Genomic DNA, 17,239 nt, shown 5'->3' with positions numbered 1-17,239 from the left:
TTTGAGACAGGCTGGAGCCTGGACAGAAATCCAAAGCCTGTTGAACAGAGTTTCCTCTTCAAAACAGCATGGAATAAGAATTTCCATAGAAACTTAACTCAAGCAAAAAAAAAAAAAAGAAAGAGAAAAAGAAAAAGAAAAAGAAAAAAAACTTGACCTGACATTAAATAGAAATAATACTTAACATTTGGCCCACACTTGTCTTTAAAATTGGCAGCCTGATATGTTAATTTTCAAGGAATTCTCCAATTCTTCCAGAAGTAGGTTACATCTCTCTAACCCTAAATCAAGAATGAGAATATATTCTCTCGTATGTATCTACCTGTAGTCCCTTGCTCTGATTGGCATTCCTGGATTAGGAGAATATCAAAGTCATAGTTTGCACTGTGGAGTTGTCTTATGCTTTCTCCTGGCAGTCTAGAAACTTGTGTTCCTCTTGTCATGCTTCACACTGACCCATCTGTCAGCCAAGTCATTCCTGAGCTTTTGAATGGCCTAAATGAACCCTGATTACTTAAAGAAGAGAGTGATGGAGGACGTCTAGGCGCCCATTATTCCCTTCTGTGATTGCCTTTGTATTTTCTTTGCTCATTTCCCAAAGTGACTATGATGGAATTGTGAGGGTCTGACCACGGTTACACTGCATCACAGTCTTGCTTGTCGCTCTGTATGATTCTACACTTGTAGAATCTTCAGTTTCCACGTCAGCATCCTCCATCAAACATGGATGTTTCCAAGACATAAGCCATTCAATGTTCTCCCTTCAATACCCAAGAGAAGGCAGAAGCTATTTCAATGTTTGTTCATTATGTCAGTGGACATAAGCAACTACAATCTCACTCCTAAACATTCTGACATTTCCTTAGTCATATTCCATCACACAACAAAGCGAATTATTTCCTCAGTGGTATACATATGCACACATATTTATTGGCATCATTGATTAGACATGAAAAAATACAATCCATGATATTGAGTAGAATTAAACAGTATTCCTTTCTTCAGTGAATATTTATTAATCAACTAATAGCCAGCTTCTAAACAAGGACTGACAAAGCCAAAATTATTACCCTTAGGAAGCTTAAAATTTTGCTAAGAAAATAGATAAGGGAGATATGAAAAAATTATGATTGCTCAAGGTGGTAAGTAGAAAAGTCTGAATGGCAAATCCAGAAATGGGAACAATGTTTTGTGGAGGGAGGAAGTGGGCTAGTTGAGCATTAAGTAGAAAGACCAAAGAAAGCTATACTAAGCAAAGCTTTGCTAGTGATAAAGTCAGCTCCACACATATTTACGACAGAATATACCAGGCAGAGGGACTATCTTATGTAAAAGAGTACCTGGGTATATAGGTCATTTTCCTCTTAATGTCTAATGAGTGCCACTGTTGTATTTATTCACCTTTTTTGCCAGCCTTAGGGCTTGAACTCAGGGCTTGAGCACCGTCCTTGGGTTTTCTCCAGGCTAAAGCTCTACCACTTGAGCCACAGCACCAGTTCTAGGTTTTCCTATGGATGTGGTAGTGAGGAATCGAACCAGGGTCTTTGTGTGTGGTAGGCAAGCAATCTACCACTAGGCCAAACTTTTGGCCCCTTTATTCACCATTTGTGCCACCTTTTCTGTGCTGACTCATACATCTTGTGAGTGAGGGCAAGGAGGGACACGTCTAAAAGAAATGTACTCCTATTACTTATGTAATTGCAATCTCTGTGTATCACCTTTACACTAACGATAATATTTTCAAAAAAGAGCATTTGGATTCCAGAAACAGGAAAGCAGGGCCCAATGCTGATCTCTGAGGCCAAGTGGACAAGGACAGAACAACTGAATGTTTGGACAAATAGGGGAAAGCACCAAGGCCACCTAGAGCCTTGCAGACAATCAAAGATCTGGTCTTTCACATATGGGGGAACTGAGGAGTTATTGAAAGTTTTAAACCTTTCCATAGTTTTTTTTTCTTTTTTTAAGTGGCGGGTGTGATTTATTTACATTTATTATAAAACTTAACTTTGTGTCCTGTTCAGATCAGACCTACAAGGATAAGAATAGAAGCTAGGAAATGACTAGTATAGACCAGAGAGGTGCTGAAAGGAAAAAAAAAGAATTGTGGATGGAAGTGGAAAGGAAAAAGAAAAGGACTGTACATATAACTGGGAAGTTTCACATAGGCTCAGTGGTTTCCCTCATTTGCCATAATCAGTAGAAACCTTGGGCTCTCTTAGCAGAGATTTACAGTAGAACAAAACCTAGATACATAAGGCCATATAGTAGGACCTCCAGGATATAGAAACAAAAGCCATATAATGAGTGATTGTTGTCCTTAATGTACTATGTTATCTCTCATCTCTTTTGCTGTCCCTAGGTTATCTCATATTGTTTCAGTATTTCTGTTATTTGATATATTGTATATATGTATATTTGGTTATTTGAAATAGGACAGGGAAGGGGGAAAAACAACATGAGGGACGGGGGTGGGGGGACAGAAATGGGGACCAAGACATGAGAAAGGGTATCAATGTATGTGAAGTAATGCACCTTCTATCTGTTGAATATAATGTTACCCCTTCTATTAATTACAATAAAAAATACAGAAATTTCATTCTTTTATTGCTTGACCTTGTACAATCTTAACATTGTATAAAATCTCCTATCAATAGGGTGCTGATCTTTTATATAAAGTTATGATTAAATGGAAAAAATGAACCTGGGCATTTCTTTTATAAAAATCTGAAATGAATCCTCAAATTAGCCTTAAGATTGGGACATACACACATACATTAACACACACAGAGAAATGTGTTCCCATATATGCATATATGTGCAACATTTGCATATGAATCTATACAAATCTGCATATAGGCATAGGCACATGTGCAACATATATGTCATGAAATACAAATAGTCACAATAGCAATTGCTTTATTCTCTTTTAGGTTCTGTCAAGAGAAATCAGAACAAAAGCTATGGTCGCCTGTACTATGTCAAAGTGACTTTTTTATGGTGTCCATAGCCTCACCTTGGAAGACACAAACACGTATTCCAGAAGGTCTAAGGAACCAATCAGATGATTTGGGTAAGGAATGGGGAATAGAAGTCCTAGAGAGAGCCAAATAGAAGAATTATAAGCGACCCTTCCCATGCATACCACTATGCATGCAGAATATCTAGCTGGTCAAAGCCCAAGGCAAAAGGCAGAAGACGTCCACCTGCCAGTTTAATATAATATCATCTAGGAGGCACACAGGGGTTTCAACTGGCTTTCAGAGTATGATTGTATATCATTCGCTTCAAAGAATTCTTTGGCTACAGAGGCCTGAGTTAACCTCCATGGGTGAAAGCACATGGCTTGGCTCTAAAACCAGGCAGAAATTGAGTGTTTGACAAATTTGTGGTAGCTTGACTATTAAAATCCCTAGTCATGGATAATAATGCAAAGCTCCGTGGAGGGCAAAATGAAAAGCTATCAGAATAATATTTGCTTTCCTCTGCTTAGATATAATGCTGAGAGTACTCACTTGTTTGTGGGGCTTTTTTCCCCCTGGGGTGCATTCTGAATCTCATAAATTTCAGTTTCAGAGAGAGCTGTTGAGGTTGAGGGAGAAAAAAAAGCCGAAATTTTTCCTCTCTGATTTAAAAACTGAACCCCACAGTGAGCTTCTCTGTTTGTCAAAAACTCTAATTGGTGTTTTCTCAACTTGCTACTTGGCTGGTTTCTTTTTATTGATTTCATTTATGGTTTGTAAAGCTGCATTTGGAGCCCTTTCCAGAGTTTGTTTGGAAGCTCATTTTTAATTTTAATGAAAATGCATTTTAAAAAATGTATATTACACCACCCTGCCGATTTTGCTCAAATAAACCTGCTACTGTTTTCAGTGATTTCCAACCATTTTAGTGCCCTTGGTCTCACTTGCTAAGGAGACTCCTTGTGCTACCCTTGGCAAAGGAACAAGATTAAGTAGAGAAATGAATGTTCTTCACTCTTTTTCAAGACTCTCATGCAACAAAAAAAAAATTCAGAAGACTGCCCTGGGGAATATAGTAGCTCAGGATCCAGAAAGCAAAGGCCTTGCCAATTCATTCCTGTACAACTTCTCTTTCCCAAACAGAATGTATCCATTATTCAGAAGAGCCTAGATCTAAAGCAATCAAAGCAAATTTTAAAGGAAGCAATCCATGGGATTTTAACTTCCAATGCAACATACACATACATTTGTAATAAGTTATTTTCATTTTTGTGCCAGGACTGAGGGCTTGAACTCACAGCCTAGGCACTAGAACTCAATTATTTGAGACACAGCTCCCCTTCTGGATTTTGCGTGGTTAATTGGTGCTAAGAGCCTAATGGACTTTCTTGTTCCGGCTGATTTAGAATAGTATTCCTCAGATCTCAGCCTACAAGGTAGCTAGGATTACATAGGATTCCAAGTGTGAACTCCTGGAGCTAGACTGTCTCAGATATTTTATGAACTCATTCTGGCCTGCTCTCAAGTGCCATGTCTCTAACAGCTTTCTTTCATGTGTCTTCTTCTTCATCTACATTAAATAGGGCTCCGGGACACTCGCTTTCCCATGTTTCTGTTAGCTTTAAAACATCCTATTCTCTATTTCTGGAGTGCAGAATAATGTAGAGTGAGGTCATGAGGAGAAAATGACTATAGACCTACCATGTATTCATTACTAATAGCCCCACATGAGTCTGAGTCTTGATTTACTCTGCTATAAAATAGAGATACTAATATCCACTTGCCAGGAAATCTAAGAGGTTCAATGAACTGACTCATGTGTGAACTCATATAATAGAGTTACCAGAATATATTGAGCATTTCTATAGCTCTACTTCCCTTGTTTGTAACATCATCTGACTTCAATAAAATTGAAAAGAATATCAATCAGAATGACTGTGGAAAATGACTTAGGTATTCCAAGGATTAAAATTAAATTCTGACTCAGAAAAAATAAAAACATGGACTTGTATACTTAAACACAGACAGAACCCTTTGTACTTCGCTTTATATCTGTGCTTTCTAAGCATAGCTATTGGGGTTTTTTTTTTCCTTGTGCTAGCTTCTCCTGTGGTTCAGTTGAATGACTTATATTAGCTTCCATATTGCACAATCTCCACTGCAGAAAAGTTCAATAGAGTCCTGAATCCAAATACCTGGAGAACTCTCGTCTATCTTGTATCAGATCATTCATAAAAGGGGCAGACCCCTGAAATTCTAGGCATGGTGCAGCTTCCTTTTGTAGAAAGCTCTGCTGACAGGTGGTAAAACAGGTGCATCACACATCTGTAAACATCATTTTCCCCATTTCCTTCTGCTGCAGTCTGTTTGTGCTAAGCCAACACAAAGCTCCAATAACCTGCTCTAGGATGTTCTTCCCAGTGTTCAGGCATTTCCCCTACATCGTAAGTGGGTATTATAGCACTTTATAAGACACCCATGTGGAGGAAAAGTCCCCACAAAACGATGTCACAGTCACCCTTGTGACAGTCAGAATCTGGAGGATCCACACATGTTACTGATCTTTTTTTTGCCAGTCCTGAGGCTTGAACTCAGGGCCTAAGCACTATCCTTGGACTTTCTCAAGGCTAGGACTTTACCACTTGAGTCCAAGCACCATTTCCAGCTTTTTTGTACATATGTGATACTGAGGAATCGAACCTGGGTCTTCATGCATGCTAGGCAAGCACTCTACCACTAGGCCATACTCCCCATCCTTACTGGTCTTTTTTAACAGTTCTGACATAAAATAGAAAAATACTTGCCTTCAAAAATGAAGTTGTTTAGCGCTAGAAGTGTGGTCTAGTGGTAGAGTGCTTGCTTACCATGCATGAAGCACTAGGTTCGACTGTTTGGTACCATATACACAGAAAATGATGGAAGTGGCACTATGGCTCAGGTGGTAGAGCACTAGTCTTGAGCAAATTAAGTGCCCAAGGACAGTGCCCAGGCCCTGGCTTCAAGCCTCAGGACTGGCAAAAAAAAAAGTTGTTTAGAAAAAATGGACTTACTCAAATTCACTAAGCTGCTTTGTCTATTTTTTGTGCCAGTCTTGGTCCTGGAACCAGTGCCTCAGGCTTGCACTCAACCTTTTTTCTTTGGTGCTTCACCACTTGAGCCCCACCTTGTGGGGCTAGAGCTGGTTGGTTGGAAATGAATCTCACAGATTTTCCTGAACAAGTTGGGCCCAGTTCATAACCCTTCAGCCCCTGAATAGATAGGTGAAGCTGCGTTTCTTAAAAGCTTTTCCTTCTTTGAAGACATTTGTTTTTTGCCAAAAAAAAATTGCTCTTTTTTTGCCAGTCAAGGGACTTAAACTCAGGGGCTGAGCCCTGTCCTTGGACTTTCTCAAGGCAAGAGTTCTACCACTTGAGCCACAGCACCACTTCAGGCTTTTTTCTATGTATGTGGTTCGGAGGAATTGAACCTGGGCTTTCATGCATGCTAAGCAAGCACTCTACCATTAGACAGAACCCCCGGTCCCTCTTTTTTTTTTTAATACATCTTATTCTCAAATTTATTTTATTTTATTTATTTTCTTGATTCAACACATCAGTGAATGAGTATAATGCAGCTTGATTAGTGTCAACTCTCCCATCATTCTCCCCCATCAAAGATTGAAATCTTAAAAGTCATATTCATATTTAATGATTATTTTTCCACCATGGTTTCTTAAGAACGATTTGGATTTCCTCCTCATTGTCTCTAAAAATGCACAAGTTTCTTTTGTCTCCTCTACTACCCCCCCAAGTCAGTATGCCTTCTGTTTTCTCTCTTTTTCAATGTGCCATACTAATACAGTTTCTAAGAATACAACCCAAAGTTGGGAAGTTCTCTAAGGTTTATGATAGGCTTGTTTTATTGGAAATTTCAACATGAGGCAGCATATGCCTAAATGAGAGTCTTTAATCTTGTATCACAGCAATACCTTCACATCTTACCCTTCCCATCCTGTCTCATGTATTGTGAATACAGACCACTCTTCCTTCATAGGGTTTCTCGCCTCAAAAGAAAAGAAACGTATTAGCAGCTCCATTTTCTTTAAATCTCACTGAATCTAAATCCTAATACATGCCGGCTTCCTCTTCTCTCTTTCCTAATATGTTCCTTCAGTTCTTCAGTAGGTATCTTCATTTTAACCAAGATGCATTTATTGGAAGTCCTCCGACCTTAGATGACTGGCAATGCACACATCCTACCTCCATCCTACTTCTCAGATACTGCTGCCCACTCCACAGACCATTTCCATGGAATTTCTATATCTCACATTGGATACAGTTTAGCAGGGGCCTTGTATTCTTCAAAAAAGACTTCATTTTCCTCATCTATGTACTTCATTCCTTCATGGATTATAAACAGGGCATCTATGACTGATGCCTGAAATACCTGCTACTCAGAAGGCTAAGATCTCAAGGGTCACAGTGCAAGACCAGCTTGAGCAGAAATTTGGAGACTCCATCTCCAAAATAACCAATACACGGCTGGAGCCATGACTCAAGTGGTAGAGTGCCAGCCATTATCAAGGAAGTTGAGCAAGTGTGAGACACTGAGTTTAAGCAGATAAAAGCAAAAGAAAGAGGAGGAAGAAGAGGAGGAGGAAAAGGAAGAGGAGGAGGAGGAAGAAGAGGAGGAGGAGGAGGAGGAGAGGAGGAAGAAGAGAATATTGAAAAAGGTAAATGTAAGCAGAAGAGAATAAGTGTCTAGTGTCTTGGTTCTTGGCTCTTCATCCTGACATGTTAGAAAGGAGGCAGACACCTAACTGGGGAGTTACACTGTTCTCACAGTCACTACATTTTGGTTTTTTTACTATGTTTAAATTTCATTCAAAAGAATTTTAGTTCCTTCTCTCGCAGTTTTTTTTAAATGAAAACTTTTATATTGATGGACTCGTAGGAAATCCAAAGCAATATCTACTTGTTGTAAAGGCATCAAAGTACTATTTTAAAAAGTCAATATGTCCCTCATACATGTCCTCATTAAAGTTACTTCTTTCCCTACAGCAAAAGTGAAATAGCTATGATTCCTCCTATAACCTTCTTTATGAATACCTAGAGGTCTGCAAATGCTAAATTTATATAAATATGCTCTAGTGTATGCATATTTGAATATGTGTATCTTATCTCTTCTTTGATCTCATATTGAATAAAATCACATATGCTCATTGACCAGAATTTTTTCTTTTGTCCCCCTTAATAATACAATACAACACATTTCATCTAAGTACAAAGACCTAAGTCATTCTTTTATTCCTTTTTGGTAGTTACCATAATGTTATGGCCACACCCTAATTTATTCATATTATTCTCACATGGATGATGTCCAAGTCGTTTTTAATTATTTGCTGTGCTGTTATAAAAGAAAATATTGTGATACATATCATTGTTTGTGGATCTCTATCCACTGGTGATTGTGTTCCTGAAGAAAGATTTTTCATCTTTCTATCAGGAATAATTAGAAGGATTGCCAAAATAAAGTAAATTTTAAAATAATGAGGCAGAACTATTGCCCTAAAAAGACCTCTAGAGGGTTTTCTTCTTCACAAACAGAATGTTTTAGTCTTTAACCTAATTTTTTCTATCATGGGGCTTGAACTCTGGCCCTGGGTGCTATCCCTGAGCTCTTCAGCTCAAGGCTAGAGCTTTACCAGTTTGAAGAACAGCACCATTTCCACTTTTTGTTAGTTAACTAGAAATAAGTCTCACAGACTTTCATGCCTGGAATGGTTTTGAACCTTGATCCTCCTTCAGCGTCCTGAGTAACTAGGATTACAGACTGGAGTCAGACTGAAACATTTTCCTTTAGAGATAGAAAGCATCACTCCTTATTCTGCCCAGGAATTTGGTCCAAGGATTTTGTTTAAATGACCACAACATACAATGCCTGCAAGGTGCCTCTGAATTCATGCTTCCAGCAATACATGTTCTAGTTTCCTGGTATTCATTTTGCTAAACTGCAAGTTATTTGTTCAAATGGGGAAGGAGGTCAAGGGGAAGAGAGTAGATAAATGGACAGAAAATTATACAGTCATAACATACAATGTATGTGTGATATGGAACTAAGCATATTGAGGGGAATGGTGCATTTGATGAGCTGTGGAACAAATGATTAAAAGTTAGCACTGGTCAAACTCACATGGTGGATTGAAATCCTTTTGTATAACTATGGAAGGGTAATAATAAATGTACAAATCTAGTTAGAACTTAAAGATAGTACCAGCAGTTCCCTCCTACCACACTCATGCTTGTTGTAAAAGTGATTGTGAAGAATTCTAGTATCTTATTAATAAGAAATAGTTTCATTTGTTTACACATGCACACAAACTTTCTCTTGAAAACTTTTAGAGCTCTGTATTTTAGCAACAAAACCTAGTAGGATTAGGGTTTTTAATACATTATTTAATCTATTATTTAGTAACTTCCATTTGCCCTGCTTTGAGAAACTTAAAGGAGTTTAACAATAGAAAAGAAATCAGATAAGTCACTAAAATAAAATATCATTTGTAGAACGAAAGCAATGTATGCAAGGTAGTTTGGTGATACCAAAGAGAATTCAACAGTCAGGGTGACATTTCACCCAGTGTTGATGTATAAAAAGAAGACATCTTGGCCAGAAAAGCAAGAAGTCAAAAGAAGTGAAAAGCTTTATGAAATAATACATTTTATGATGTTTCATGTTATCTGGATGAGTCTGAAAGAAACAGACTCAGGGGGTCATGGTTATGGTTCAAGGTCAAGATACTGTCTCTGGTGATGTGTGTGATTGTAGTCATGAGGCAGCGTAGGATAACATGCGGTGGGAAGCATATTAATGTCTCTTCTAATTCTATTCTGGTTCATATCTAATTTCAAAATCACCCTTATTCAGTCACGTGTATGCCAATTTTATTATTTCATCAAATACTAATCAGAGCCAAAAGGTCCTCTCTCTAAACAACACCGTTATATTGCTTCCATCCCCTTCCTTCCTTTCAATAGGATAATATTCCGTCATGAGTTGCAGTGGGAACAAACTCTGTTCATACCACAGCAGGATGAGGATTGTGTTAGTAAGTACTAAATGGATGTCAAGATTGTTGTAACAGTAACCACAAGTACATTGGACTTGTCATACACAAACAAAAAGAATGTTCCAGTTCAATACAGAAATATTGTGATGTTGAGGAATTTCTGGTCTTCAGTGGAAGATGTAGTATAAGATGCCGAAAAGTAATTTGGTTTAAGACTCTTGAGGAGCATTCATTCAAGTGCAAGATCTCAAGTCTATATGATGATATTCTTAGGGCTGAGAACGTACTCGGGATTTAGCAGCACATGGCTTTGGTACTTCTGCTAACTCTGTGGAAATATACATATTTCATCAACTCTCCCCTATGATTCTGCATTCCTAGCTGCCTGTAGTGCTTTCATCCTGGCATCTTTCTATGTCTTTTTCCTTGATGTTTTAATTTCATGTCTATATACACCAAGGTATTATCTCCCAGCCATCTAGGTTATTTTTTGTTTTTGTTTTTTATTTTGTTTTTGTTTTTGCTACCCCTGGGGCTTGAACTCAGGGCCTGGGCACTGTCCTTGGACACTTTTTGTTCAAGGCTAGCACTCTGCCTCTTAGGCCACAGCAGCACTCCCCACTTTTTTGTGTGTATATGGTTCCGGGGAATCAAACCCAAGGCTTTGTGCATGCCAGGCAAGCACACTACCACCAGGCCAAACTCCCAGCCCAAGCCATCTGCTCTTAATCAGATGATTTTGATACAATCTAGGAGCAGGATTGTTTGGTTCTACCTGTTGAATAATTGATGAGAAGGCAGGAAAATGTTTCAGGTATATAGAGTACATCTGTGTAAAGGTAAAGGGAAAGATGTGAAAAAAAAGTAGAAAAATTCTCCATCAGGGGAAGAGGCTCAAAGAGCAGTCCAGTTGCAGTCCTCTTTGAGTGGTTTCTGGACTATGACTCTGGGTCTTTTCATCAGTTGAACAGGAATCCAGGGAATTATGGGAAGAAAAATCATTTAGGCAGAATGAAGCATTTGAACAAGAGAATGAGGTACTATGGAAACAAGAAACACCATGATGAGACACGTTACAGGACACATGCACAATCCATCACTTTTTATCTCCATCGACCTAACGGTTCCTCTCTCCCTCTCCCTCCCTCCCCCCCCCCCTCTCTCTCTCTCTCTCTCTCTGTCTCTCTCTCTCTGTCTCTCTCTCCCTCCCTCCCTCCCTCCCTCCCTCCCTCCCTCCCTCTCTCTCTCTCCCTCTCTCTCTCTCTCTCTCTCTCTCTCTCTCTCTCTCTCTCTCTCTCTCTCTCTCTCTCTCTGTCTCTCCCTCCCTCCCTCCCTCCCTCCCTCCCTCCCTCCCTCTCTCTCTCTCTCTCTCTCTCTCTCTCTCTCTCTCTCTCTCTCTCTCTCTCTCTCTCTCTCTCTCTCTCTCTCTCTCTGCTGGTGGGAATGTAGCCTAGTTCAGCCACTCTGGAAAGCAGTGTGGAGGTTTCTTAAAGAACTGAAAATGGACCTTCCACCATACCACTTCTGGGCATCTATCCTGAACATCATGACCCAAGATATTATAAGGACACCTGCTCAGCTATGTTCGTCTCTGCACTATTCACAATAGCCAAGCAATGGAAACAATCCAGATGCCCTACTGCAGATGAATGGATACATAAAATGTGGTATATATACACAATGGAATTCTATATAGCCAACAGACAAGATAAAATAATGGCTTTCACAGGGAAGTGGATGAATCTAGAGCGAATCATGTTGAGTGAGACAAGTCAAGACCTAAGGAACAAAAGGCACATGGTATCCTTAATATGTGGCTATTAAATCCAAAGAGTACAAGAGCAAGGACTCAATAACTGCATACCCAATGCTAAGGACATGGTATGGAAATATAAACATAACTATATAGACATAAAAACCTATGACTCCATAGACATAATGTGTTACTTCATAAATTAATATGTTTCTATGTCATACAAACCCTTAGCCTAATTTTGATTAAGTTCTAAATACTAAGTCCCAGTGATTGTAAATAGAGATTCCCTCCTTGAACATTTGTTTGTTAAACTTGTCATTTAAAATATGATGTAAAAATCAACGTTAATAAATTCTTTAATTAAAAAATACATCAGACAAGTGCTTAATATCCAGTATCTACAGGGAACTCAAGAAACTAATCCCCCCCAAACCCAACAAACCAATTACTAAATGGGAGAGGGAACTAAAGAAGAGGTTGAAATGACAGAAAAGCATATGAGAAAATGCTCATCATCCATGGTCATAAAGGAATGCAAATAAAACAACCCTAAGATATCACCTTACCCCAATCAGAATGACCAAGATTTTGAACTCAGAGAATGACAGATGCTGGCAGAATTGTGGCGAAAAAAGAACCCTACTGCATTGCTGGTGGGATTGTAAGCTAATTCAGCCACTCTGGAAAGCAGTGTGGAGGTTTCTTAAAGAACTGAAAACAGACTTTCCCTATGATCCTGCCATGCCACTCCTGGGCATCTATCATGAACATCATAACCCAGGATATGATAAGGACACCTGCTCAGCTATGTTCATCTCTGCACTATTGACAATTTCCAGGATGAAAACAACCCAGATGCCCTACTGCAGATGAATGGATACAGAAAATGTGATATATATATATATATATATACATAGCCAACTGACAAGATAAAATAATGGCATTTGCAAGGAAGTGGATGTATCTAGAGCAAATCATGTTGAGTGAGACAAGTCCAGACCGAAGGAACAAAAGGTGCATGGTATCCTAAATATGTGGCTATTAGATCCAAACAATACAAGAGCAAGGACTCAATATTTGCATACCCAATGCTATGGACATGGTATTGGAAATATAAACACAATTACATAAAGATAAAAATCTATGACTCTATAGACATAACATTTTATTACATAGATTATGTATCTACGACATGCAAACCCTCAGGCTAATTGTAATTTTGTTCTAAAATCTAAGTGCCAGTGCTTGTATATAGAGATTCCCTTCTTGAATACTTGTTTGTTAAGTATGTCATTTGAAATATGATGTAAAAATCATTGTTAATAAATTCTTTAATAAAAGATGAAATAAAATAATATTATCCACCAAAAAAGAATGATGCTCTGCCACTTGAGCTATAGCCTCTACATCTGCTTTTTCCTAGTTAGATGTAATAGCTTCATATCTTGATCGTCAGATATCAGCTCTTTCTGTAGCTAGGAGTACAGGTATGAGCCACTTGCCTGAGCCTATCCTTTGTTTTTAACACCATTGCTTCACTCTACTTTTAATCCTGATAGTTGATGAAATTCATTGTGTGGGGTGTTTTTTTTTCTTATTCATCCTGGGAAAGATATATCCCTTTAAGTAATTTCTTCTGATCCTCTGTTCCCCATCCAACAACACATAGGCACACAAACACAGTCATCTCACAGTATGCTGCCATTGAAAATGTCCTACTTATGTTTGAATCAATGGTAGTTTTGCTCCTTGAATAAAAGGAATTTATGACAGAATTCCAATATGTGGCATAGAGCCTGCCTAGAAGAAAGGAAGTACTCAGAAAATGTTTGTTATATAAATTACTAATCAGAATCATTAGCAGATAGTCATTTTAGTTTGTTTTTGTTTTCTGAGGCTCAAACCCAGAGTCTTGTACCTGCTGGACTAGACTATTATTACAAAGCTACTAGTCTCAAATAGGTATATTTTAATAACCTGGAAATAAGTGAAATACCTTCGAATACTAAGAATGGGATAGGTAAAGTACAGAATCATGAAAGAAATCAGCAGTGTAGGAGGAAGATCCAGCAGAGAAAGAAATATAGACTATCAAAAAATAATCAGAGATGTAGGATGATAATCTTGAAAGAATAATGACTTGGAAGCCAAACAGAACCAGGGGTTCTGAAGAAGGAATGGTCAACCATTCAAAATGTGACAGCTAAGTGTAGAAGAGGTGTGTCAAATATTCACGACTTAGGAAATTCTCCCAAGAGTTAAAATACAATGATGCATGCAAAAATCTAATTACTGGGGTGTGTTGAGAGATAAAGGAAAGGTAAGGTTATAGAGAAAGCAAAAGAAAATTACCTTTCACTGAGAGCTCTTCAACTTTAACTGAAATAGAGAAACTCCATTTTGACACACATCTTTCATGTCTATCAAGTGGTAAATCTATGATGGGTTGTCTTTAAAACATTCAGGACATGAACAAATCTGACCTGCCACTATACTGTGTAGTGGCTCTAAATTGTACGTACTTGATCTCATTAAACATTGAATCCATTCTACCTAGCTATTCTGTCTCTGTCACTTTGTCTGTCTGTCTGTCTCTCTCTCTCTCTTCCTTTCTCTCTCTCCAGTCCTGGGTACTGTCCGTGACTTTCTTTCACTCAAGGCTAGCACTCTACCACTTGAACCACAGTGCCACCTCTGGCTTTATCTATTTATGTAGTATTTAGGAATTGAACTCAGGGCTTCATGCATGCTAGGCAAGCACTCTACCAATAAGCCACATTTTCAGGCCCCTAGATTTACTATCTATTCTAATTCATTCTCTCAAAATAACCAGAATTCTTCCTGAGAAACTCCAGTGAATCCAAGACATATAATCATTATCTAAATTTTGTGGTTATAAATAAAGGATCCCAGAATTAGGCCACGAATAGGGCAATGTATGCCTGTAATCCGAGTTTTCAGAAAATAGAGACAGGAGGCTCATGAACTCAGGGCCAGCTTTTTCTACATCATGAGAACAAGAAGGGAAAGAGTCCATCAAGTGAAGTCTTTCTGGTCTAATTTCTAACATGTTACATTATTTGACCTTATTTTTTTCCTCCAAGGTCCAGCTCATGTACTCCAGACATAGCCAACATAGCCACACAGCCTTATGTGCAATGAACACTTATTTTTTGGATTGAATATATAAATGAGCATGCAATAATAAAAGAAAAAAACACAATTGTCTCTTTGAAATAGATACATATGCAAAGTATTTTATGGCTTTACACTTTCAGCAGATTGGTTTCCGACTGTACAGAATAACGCTAACATTGTGTGTGTGTGTGTGTGTGTGTGTGTGTGTGTGTACTACAAGCTTGGTACTGCAGCCAGGCTGTCTGTTCCTGTGTCTCCATGAATGCTGGAGAGTGGTGTCACTTATCAATCAATACAGTGCAGTGTCGTGATGTGCATACACTGCACTTAGGGCGAATAGCCAGACTGACAGTAGCCGTTAGAGGAAGCAGAATGTTCATTTTCCTTGAGAAGGTCTTTGAGAGGAGAACACAAATGAATAGGAAACATCTGAAGTGTGAGGGGAAAGTGGTACAGGTTTGAAATCCTAGCACTGACTAGACAGTGTAGATAAGTTGATTTTTCTTTTCCAACAGAATCTATATGCTTCACTAGACTTCTGAAGACATTTCTGTCTGTAAAGCTTCCAGTCACAAAGGATTTTTATGAAATAAATGCGCACCTTTACATCCAAAATAGCCTGAATCTGTTAACCAAATTTAAAAATCTTCCAGGAAAATTTAAGTCTGTGAATCTCCTTCTGGACATTAGCATACTGAAGATATGGAAAAAATAAATATTTGTCTCTCTAGTTTGGGTATTGTTTACAATAAAAACCCAAGGATAATTTACTGGACATAATATAAGTTGCAGGCCCGAATGGTGTTCATCTTGCCTGAAATCAGCCTAATGTTAGATTAGTTCATAGACTTGGGTCAAACCCCCAAGTCTAACAGCATCCATTAAGTCCCCAGGGCCCCAGCGTAAGTGTGTGTGGCTCCCTATTATTTTTAGCTTTGTTGCTGGAGACCATGTAGCAAAAACAGAAAAGGAAGGAGTTCCCAGGGCCTTCATCAGTGTTATGCAGTTCTTTGAAAGACCTCCATTAAAGCTTTCTTACTATTCTAAGGCATGAAACTCATAATTATCAATATCTAACGTATGAAGCTTCTCCATAACAATTTTTATTTAAAACTAATAAGAAGAAGGATGGAATAAAAGATAATGAAGGTAAGGGAGGAGAAAAGAATGGTGGAGAGCTGGAAGGAAAAAAAATAAGAAAGTAGTGGGCTGGGAGTTTGGCCTAGTGGTAGAGTGCTTGCCTTGCATACACCAAGACCCGGGTTCGATTCCTTGGTACTACATACATAGATAAAAGCTGGAAGTGGTGCTGAGGCTCAAATTGTAGAGGGTTAGCCTTGAGAAAGTCCAAGGACAGTGCTCAGGCCCTGAGCCCAAGCCCAGGATTGGCAAAAAAAATAAGAAAGTAAAGGAAGGAAGGAAGGAAGGAAGGAAGGAAGGAAGGAAGGAAGGAAGGAAGGAAGGAAGGAAGGAAGGAAGGAAAGAAGGAAGGAAGGAAGAAAGGATCAATCTTGGATGCTTGGGGCTCACACCTGTTATTCTAGCTATTCAGGGGCTGATAGTTGGAAGATATAGATTGAAATCAGGCCAAGTAGAGAAGCCAGAGAGCAGGAGTTGAACAAGCCAGCCAAGCTTGGCTTGCTTGTCTTATTAAACCTTGAATTCAAGCCTTGGTATAATTTTAATTTTGTGATGATCAGATGTACTGGTATCTTACTTCAAAGTATTATGAAATGTTATTGAAGAGATAAAGATAAACATTTTACCATTTCTCTATTTTTCTTTCTTTATTTCCTTCTTACTGTAACACTGAAGATGAAATCTAGTGCTTCATGCTTTCTTGGCCAGTACTCTACCACTGAGGTACGACCCCAACCTTGTATTTATCTCTTTATTTGTTCATTGCCCTACTGTATGTCAATGTTCGCAAAATAAATTTGCAAAATGAAGGGTCTCTCCCACTAAATGGTTTGCTTCCTTTTACTGTTTCTCAAAATGTTTCTACAAATGCTCACTTGTGTCCAAATTTATCCCAGGACTATCTCAACATGGTTTTACGGTAGAATCATTATTCCCAAAGATGATCTCAGGCCCTAGGAACCAGAGCATAGAGGGTCTTCCTCTCATAGTGAATTGATTCCGCAAGCAGTTTAGTAGATTGAATGGGAAATGTCTCCAAGGCATTTGAGCAGACAGAGTTATTACATTATTTTGATGTACTACATAATAATCTTCACAAGAATCAATGAAGAAGGAAAGGGTTTTATACTCAGGTGAATAGGAGAGAAATTGAGGTTAAATATCTTACCCAAGGTAGTTCAGATAGCAATTGGTGGA

Source organism: Megascapheus bottae, chromosome 14 (assembly GCF_031878675.1).
Source record: "Megascapheus bottae isolate mThoBot1 chromosome 14, mThoBot2.hap1, whole genome shotgun sequence".
In the NCBI taxonomy this organism is placed as follows: Eukaryota; Metazoa; Chordata; class Mammalia; order Rodentia; family Geomyidae; genus Megascapheus; species Megascapheus bottae.
Note: the sequence above shows the minus strand (reverse complement) of the source record.